Source organism: Salvelinus sp. IW2-2015, linkage group LG31, assembly GCF_002910315.2.
Source record: "Salvelinus sp. IW2-2015 linkage group LG31, ASM291031v2, whole genome shotgun sequence".
Taxonomy (NCBI): domain Eukaryota; kingdom Metazoa; phylum Chordata; class Actinopteri; order Salmoniformes; family Salmonidae; genus Salvelinus; species Salvelinus sp. IW2-2015.
In genome coordinates, this window is record NC_036870.1 from 31,667,989 (window position 1) to 31,676,521 (window position 8,533).

The window sequence follows — 8,533 nt, forward strand, 5'->3', positions numbered from 1 at the left end:
GCTGATTGGCCAGCTCATCCTCCTATAGACCGCTGATTGGCCAGCTCATCCTCCTATAGACCGCTGATTGGCCAGCTCATCAGCTCATCCTCCTATAGACCGCTGATTGGCCAGCTCATCCTCCTATAGACCGCTGATTGGCCAGCTCATCCTCCTATAGACCGCTGATGACATCATGCTCTATGAGGAAGTAGTAAGCATTTTTGAAACCGTCTGTTTGAGATACAMGTTTGAGAAGGGGGTATTTAAAGTGCTTTTCTCCAAATTATGTTTTGGCCACAAATACGAGTATAGGATGAGTCAACAACAATATTTGGATATGAGTTAACCCTTTACACTCAGGGGAATTAGCCAATATGGATATGGCCAAATTTAAATGTTTCTTACAGAGAAAATAGGAAAATGCATAAGCATAGTTGGAATTGAAAGGGTTTGGAGATTCTGGGAAAACTATTAGATCAAAGGGGTCATGAGTGCATTCAGGTACGTGTTGCTCTGCAAATGTTCTTCACAATAAACAAACACAGGCTCATTCTGTTCAGAACAACCCAGGCTATGACGTGATCTTGTAGCTGTACATCAAACATAGTGATCATGAACATTGACACTGTACTTGACATGAGTTTTATGACATGGAAATGTTAAGTGTATGTTGGACTCACGGGGGTTTGGCTTGCTTGTATGACATCAAAGCGGCATTTATTATAATCCTCAACATCTTATCTTTCAAAATACATAGTCCTCTTAATTTACAGCATTTCCCACACTCACAACAAAAAAACATTTGCAAAAGTTGCCCAATTACCAGGAGGGATGACGGCTGTCAGTCAAACGGCTGTCAGTCAAAACCCACACAGAGCTGTGGAGCGCAGAGCCTGAGCTGTGACGTCATTTATAGCATGTTACTGTACAGCCACTGTGTTCTAATTCATGCGCTTATCAGTGCCCAGATCTGGTATTTTCAAACCGTATACGGTTAACAGAATATTAACTTAAGCTGTCCAATCAAATCTCTTCTCCTATGTCCCTTCCTTGACTCCAAGTCAAGGTCCAATCACTGTCTGTCTCTCACCATCCTGTCCAATCACATCGTTCTCACCTTCTCCAGTAGGTAGTTGTTAATATGTCCGCCGGTRGGGTCGCCGTTGAAGTTGAAGTTGATGTCCATGTACTTCCCGAAGCGGCTTGAGTTGTCGTTGCGGTTGGTCTTGGCGTTACCGAAGGCCTCCAGCACACAGTTGGACTTCAGAAGAACGTTCTTCACACTGTGTCACAGAGGAGAGTGTGGTCATCATGGATAACAGGAATAGCAGATGACAATGTGTCCCAAAGATCGAGAAGAAGAGAGGAAGAGAAAGAGGTGCATAAGAAGTTCTTCCATTGTCAATTTTCTTTATCTCGGCATCCAGAACAAAAATCAGCTCGGGCTATCACTAGAGGTTAATGATGAATTGATTCTTCTCAAATCAAATCAAATTGTATTCGTCACATGCTTCGTAAATTACAGGTGTAGACTAACAGTGAAATGCTGACTTACGAGCCCTTCCCAACAATGCAGAGAGAAAAATATAAATATACCAAAAAAKAATAACACAAGGAATAAATACACAATGAGTAACAATAACTTGACTATATACACGGGGTACCAGTACTGAGTCGATGTGCAGGGGTACGAGGTAATTGAGGTAGATATGTACATATAGGTAGGGGTAAAGTGACTAGGCAACAGGATAGATAATAGACAGTAACAGCAGTATACTGTAGGTAGGGGTAAAGTGACTAGGCAACAGGATAGNATAATAGACAGTAACAGCAGTATACTGTAGGTAGGGGTAAAGTGACTAGGCAACAGGATAAATAATAAACAGCAGTTTCCAGTTGTCAGGGATACAGTGTTTTCAACCTAACTACCGTTTCCCCTGTAAAAAGGATGTGGGGATTCAGCTCAGACGACTTTTTACGCCTGCTACGTTAGGTTAATGCAGATAGTCCATGTAGCTATTTGGTGAACTATTTAGCAGTCTTATGGCTTGGGGGTAGAAGCTGTTCAGGGTCCTGTTGGTTACAGACTTGGTGCATCGGCACCATTTTCCGTGCGGAAGCAGAGAGAACAGTCTATGACTTGGATGGCTGGAGTCTTTGGCAATTTTTAGGGCCCTCCTCTGACACAGCCTGGTATAGAGGTCATGGATGGCAGGGATCCCGGCCCCGGTGATGTACTGGGCCGTACACACCACCCTCTGTAACGCCTTGCGGTCGGATGCCAAGCAGTTGCCATACCAAGCAGTGATGCAGCTGCTCAAGATGGTCTCAATATATAKTACATGTTTTTATTTAAYCTTTGTGTGTGGATCATGTTATTTCCTTAGTGATGTGGACACAGAGGAACTTGAAGCTCTCGACCCGCTCCACTACAGTCGCATCGATGTGGATAGGGGCATGCTCTGCCCTCCGTTTCCTATAGTCCACGATCAGCTCCTTTGTCTTGCTGACGTTGAGGGAGAGGTTGTTGTCCTGGCACCTCCTCCCTATAGGCTGTCTCTGACCTCCTCCCTATAGGCTGTCTCTAACATTCTGACATTGCAACTGATGCAGCATATGCTGTATGTCTTTCCAGAATCTCCACTCTAACCCAGTCAAATATATAGTGTTATTTAACAGGGGAGGACAAGGGAGGCTCCTCAGAACCTCCTCAGAACCCAGTGACACCTCCTGGTTGACCTTTAACACTGATGACTCACCTCTCGACCTCTGCTCTCTGGCTGGGGTTGGTGATGGCTGCGATGTACTGCATGATGTACTTGCTAGCCTCTGTCTTTCCTGCGCCACTCTCACCTGGGACACACAGACAGCTCACAACATCTACATGTATGTAGCAGTTCATGTACATTACTAGCGGATTTTGCAACCAGATATATATTAGTAGATATACAGTACCAGTCAAAGGTTTGGACATATCTACTCATTCAAGGGTTTTTCTTTATTTTTACTATTTTCTACATTGTAGAATAATAGTGAAGACATCAAAACTAGGAAAAAACACATATGGAATCATGTAGTAACCTAAAAAGTGTTAAACAAATCAAAATKTATTTTATATTTGAGATTCTTCAAAGTTGCCACACTTCACCTTGACAGCACACTCTTGGCATTCTCTCAACCAGCTTCACCTGGAATGCTTTTCCAACAGTCTTGAAGGAGTTCCCACATATGTTGAGCACTTGTTGGCTGCTTTTCCTTCACTATGCAGTCCAACTCAACCCAAACCATCTGAATTGGGTTGAGGTTGGGTGATTGTGGAGCCCAGGTCATCTGATGCAGCACTACATCACTATCCTTCTTGGTCAAATAGCACTTACACAGCCTGAAGGTGTGTGTTGGGTCATTGTCCTGTTGAAAAACAAATGATAGTCCCACTAAGCGCAAACCAGATGGGATGGCGTATCGCTGCAGAATGCTGTGGTAGCCATGCTGGTTAAGTGTGTCTTGAATTCTAAATAGATCACTGACAGTGTCACCAGCAAAGCACCCCCACACCATCACACCTCCTCCTCCATGCTTCACGGTGGGAACCACACATGCGGAGATCATCCGTTCACATACTCTGCGTCTCACAAAGACACGGCGGTTGGAACCAAAAATCTCAAATTTGGACTCTTCAGATTTCCACCAGCCTAATGTCCATTCCTTGTGTTTTTTGGCCCAATCAAATCTCTAGTGGTTTCTTAGCAGCAATTCGACCACGAAGGCCTGATTAAAGCAGTCTCCTCTGAACAATTGATGTTGAGATGTGTCTGTTACTTGAACTCTGAAGCATTTATTTGGGCTGCAATTTCTGAGGCTGGTAACTCTAATGAACTTATCCTCTGCAGCAGAGGAGACTCTGGGTCTTCCTTTCCTATGGTGGTCATCATGAGAGACAGTTTCATCAAAGCGCTTGATAGTTTTTGTGACTGCACTTTTATGTGACTGCAAATTTTGCGGATTGGCTGACCTTCATGTCTTAAAGTAACGATGGACTTTCGTTTCTCTTTGCTTATTTGAGCTGTTCTTGCCATAATATGGACTTGGTCTTTTACCAAATAGGGCTTCTGTATACCACCCCTACCTTGTCACAACACAACTGATTGGCTCAAACGCATTACGAAKGAAAGAAATTCCACAAATTAACTTTTAACAAGGCACACCTGTTAAATGAAATGCATTCCAGGTGACTACCTCATGAAGCTGGTTGAGAGAATGCCAAGAGTGTGCAAAGCTGTCATCAAGGCAAAGGGTGGCTACTTTGAAGAATCTCAAATCTATTTTGATTTGTTTAATACACATATGATTCCATATGTGTTATTTCATAGTCCTGATGTCTTCACTATTATTCTACMAYGTAGAAAATAGTAAAAATAAAGAAAAATCCTTGAATGAGTAGGTGTGTCCAAACTTTTGACCTGTACTGTATACATTTGCACTTCTACGATATAAGATCACTTGTTGTAAATTGAAGTTTAATTATGGCATAAATCCACCTTAACTTAAGGATCGTAACCTTTTTTAATTTTTTCACCTAAAATGACATACCCAAATCTAACTGCCTGTAGCTCAGGACCTGAAGCAAGGATATGCATATTCTTGATGCCATTTGAAAGGAAACACTTTGAAGTTTGTGGAGATTTGAAATTAATGTAGGAGAATATAACACATTAGATCTGGTAAAAGATACATGCATTCAATTATTAATTTTTTTAACGCAAGAGAAAGGCCATGATGTATTATTCCAGCCCAGGCGAAATTTAGATTTTGGCCACTAGATGGCAGCAGGRTATGTGCAAAGTTTTAGACTGATCCAATGAATCATTGCATTTCTGTTTTAAAAAATTGTATCAGGATTGCCAAATGTGCCTAATTGGTTAATTAATAACTTTTCAAGTTCATAACTGTGCACTCTCCTCAAACAATAGCATTGTATACTTTCACTGCAATAGCTACTGTAAATTTCTGCCAACATCAGATATGTCTATGTCCTGGGAAATTGTCTTGTTAATTACAACCGAATGCTAATCGCATTTGCCTACTTTAGCTCAACCGTCCCGTGCGGGACCCACCTATCCTGTAGAGGTTTTGAAGTGTGTCTCTACTGTCAGTCACCAACCATGATGTTACTCTTCCTCTTTATGTGACTAATGTAAGCAGGTTGACATTTGTCATGAGTCTTGTCCTGGAGGCAGAACTGAGTAATTTCCCTTAGATAAGCCAGCTGCAAAGTCTAAATTGGCTATATTGTCAAATTCATGATTTTTTCTTAAATTCTTTGGCTTAATTTAAGGTTAGGGTTAGGCATTAATGTGTTTAAGGTTAGGGTTAGATTTAAAATCCGATTTTATGACTTTGTGGGTGTGCCAGCTAGGGACCACTCTGCAAAGCTGCCTCCAGAACGAGGTTTGTGAAGAAAAACGCTAACCTGCATCAATAGCCTGCTATAAGTACACACAGCAGATGAGGAAACAGGACATTATGAGTTAGTGCAACTAAGAAAAGCCCATTGCACCAACAGTATGTGGAGACCAATACGCATCATGTTCTGGAGAAGTGAGGAACTGATAACCAGTCACATAGACAGTGACAGACAGAATGGTATGATGATGTTTGCATAAAGTGATTGCGGGCCTCTTTTTGTTATTTAGTGAGCAGAACACAGATATTTAGTGAGCAGAACACTGAGACGTTTAGCCAGATAAGATCCTAACTATCCGTTCACCATGCTCTCTGACCCTCTCAGAACCAGCTAACCAAGGTCAAACAGGCTTGCGGGACTAAAGGAGGTAAATTATGACGATGATTGGAGTGTGAGGTGTTGTGTAAGATGGAGTGTGAGACAGACCTGAAACGACGATGCAGGTGTCTTTGGCTCGTCTCTTCATGGCCTTGTACGCAGCGTCGGCCACAGCGTACAGGTGGGGAGGGTTCTCGTACAGCTCCCGGCCGCGGTAAGCGTTGATGTCCTCCTTCCCGTAGATGTCCATCTGTTTGTAAGGGTTGACTGACACCACCCCCTCTCCTATGAAGGTGTAGATACGGGCTTTCTCAAACCTGCCAGGCACACACACAAACACAGAGACAGAGCTGACGTTATTTTACCTATTTGAAGTATGGTTTTAGCTTTTTCTTCTTTTTTTTTGGAAAAGGCTTGAATTTTAACTATCAAAATAGAAATGTATGAAAACATAACAAATCCTTTTGATAATAATCATTTGTGCCGCAGAAATGCTTCCTACACACACTCAAACCACATTCAATAAGGTTCCTCCCCATCAACACCTTGCCCATTGTGGTGAGAGCAATGTTTACACAGCAACAGGGTAGGCCATTTCACAGAGAAACACCCTAACGTAAAAAAACAACAACATATTTGTGCATCTAAACTCAAACCTCCCACTCTCACCTACTCTCAAAACGGACCCCCCCCCCCTAAAAGCATAGGAATTGACGTGGAAGAGAAGTGAGAACAGCGAGCATGGGAAGTGAGAACAGAAAGTATGTACAAATTGTGTCTGAAGAGGAGGAGCTTCCTCCACCTTGTTTAACTTGCCTGGGTATTGATTTTACTTGTGGCACCTATCCTGCTGATATTAAACATAATTGCCTATTTCTGTGCAGAAATGTAGGATGTACGTCACAAGTTACAATAATCAACTCCATGACCTGCTAAACAAAAAAGATATATATATCACAACCTGTGATAACCAACACGGGTACAAACAGTCATTTAGATCATTATACTAAGACTTGGATCTTAGAGCCACTGGAACTGTCTATGGCAGCCGCTGGTCCTAATAGTAATTGCCCAAAGCGGACAAATAAAGTTGTTTGAATTGAATCCTACGGGTATTATTAGAGGAAACTTTTCTTTCTCTTCAACCTCTTTCTATCTGACTGTTACTGCAGACGTTGCCATGGGGTCAGGCCGGGCATGATACAACTAATGGGAACTTCGGGGAATTCAAAATATGGTGTATACACCATCCAGGGCTGAGGCCCCTGGCGTGTCTGCTAAGCCCCAGAAGGTCCTCCAACTAATAAACAGCATGTTTTACTACTACTGTGAAATACTCTTAACTCCTTGTAAACTTCACACAGGATTCTGAAGATGACGGCATTGCTGACTAATTGTTTATATGTGGTTTCTCACTGTCTCCAGGAAAAGGTATGTCCCGACTTTACCAAACTTAAAATCTGTCTGTCTGCTTTGGCAATGTAAACATATGTTTCCCATGCCAAGAAAGCCCTTTGAATTTAATTAAGARAGAGAGAGATACATAAATAATGGYCAGGTGCAGCAAAGAAAGACTTGGCCTTAACTGAAAACACAGAACTAACATCCACAACATGTATGATAGTCATTCATGGTTCAGGGGTTGAGGATAAATKAACTACTTCTCTTCTAGTCTTTTTAAAGAAACATTTTGTGTGTTGAAAAAGCTTAATCACCACTTGTATAATATATTTGCATACACTTCCAACAGACATACAGTACATACCCCACCAGACACACCATTATGGGTTTCTTCACTGTACCCAAACCAAAAACAGATTTAATGCATYACTCAGTATTGAATAGAGCCCTGTCGTCATGGAATGCTCTGCCACCAGTGGTTAGTGAGGCAAGTTTAGCTTTAAAAAAACAGATACAAATGTGTCACGACCTGATCTATTTCACCTGTCTTTGTGCTTGTCTCCACCCCCCTCCAGGTGTCGCCCGTCTTCCCCATTATCCCTTGTGTATTTATACCTGTGTTCTCTGTTTGTCTGTTGCCAGTTCGTTGTGTTTGGTCAAGCCTACCAGCGGTTTTCCCTCTGCTCCTGTCTCTTGTTTGTTCCTGCTTTCTAGGTTTCCAGGTTCTGACCTTTCTGCCCGTCCTGAGCTTGCCTGCTCTCCTGTACCTTTGCCCCACTACTCTGGATTACAAAAGAGAGATACGTACAGCATTACGTAAAATTTATTAAATTGTTTTTTCTCCTCAATCTCACACAATACCACATAATGACAGCAAAAACAGGTTTAGGAAATGCAAATTATTAAATCAAACTGATTTATATAGTATCAGAACCCTTTACTCAGTGCTTTGTTGAAGCAATTTTGCAGCGATTACAGTATCGTCTTCTTGGGTATGACACTAACAAGCTCGGCACAACTGTATTGCGGAAGTTTTCTCCCATTCTCCTCTTGCAGATTCCTCAATCTCTGTCCAGGTTGGATGGGGAGGGTCCCGCTGCAACCAGCTATTTTTAGGTCTCTCCAGAGATGTTCGATTGGTTTCAAAGTCCCGGGCCTCTGGCTGGGCCACCTCAAGGACATTCAGAGACTTGTCCCAAAGCCATTCCTGCGTTGTCTTGGCTGTGTGGCTTGAGTCATTGTCCTGTTGCGAGGGTGAAATATTTGCCCCCAGTCTGAGGTCCTGCAGGTTTTCATTAAGGAAAGCTCTCTGTACTTTGCACTGTTCATCTTTCCCTCCATCCTGACTAGCTCCCAGTCCCTGCCACA

General features: G+C 42.4%; 1 pseudogene; it reads right to left on the reverse strand.

Moving 5' to 3' along the window:
• Positions 1-8,533, reverse strand: part of LOC111956037 (unconventional myosin-Ig-like) — an 89,742-nt pseudogene that overhangs the window by 78,040 nt on the left and 3,169 nt on the right.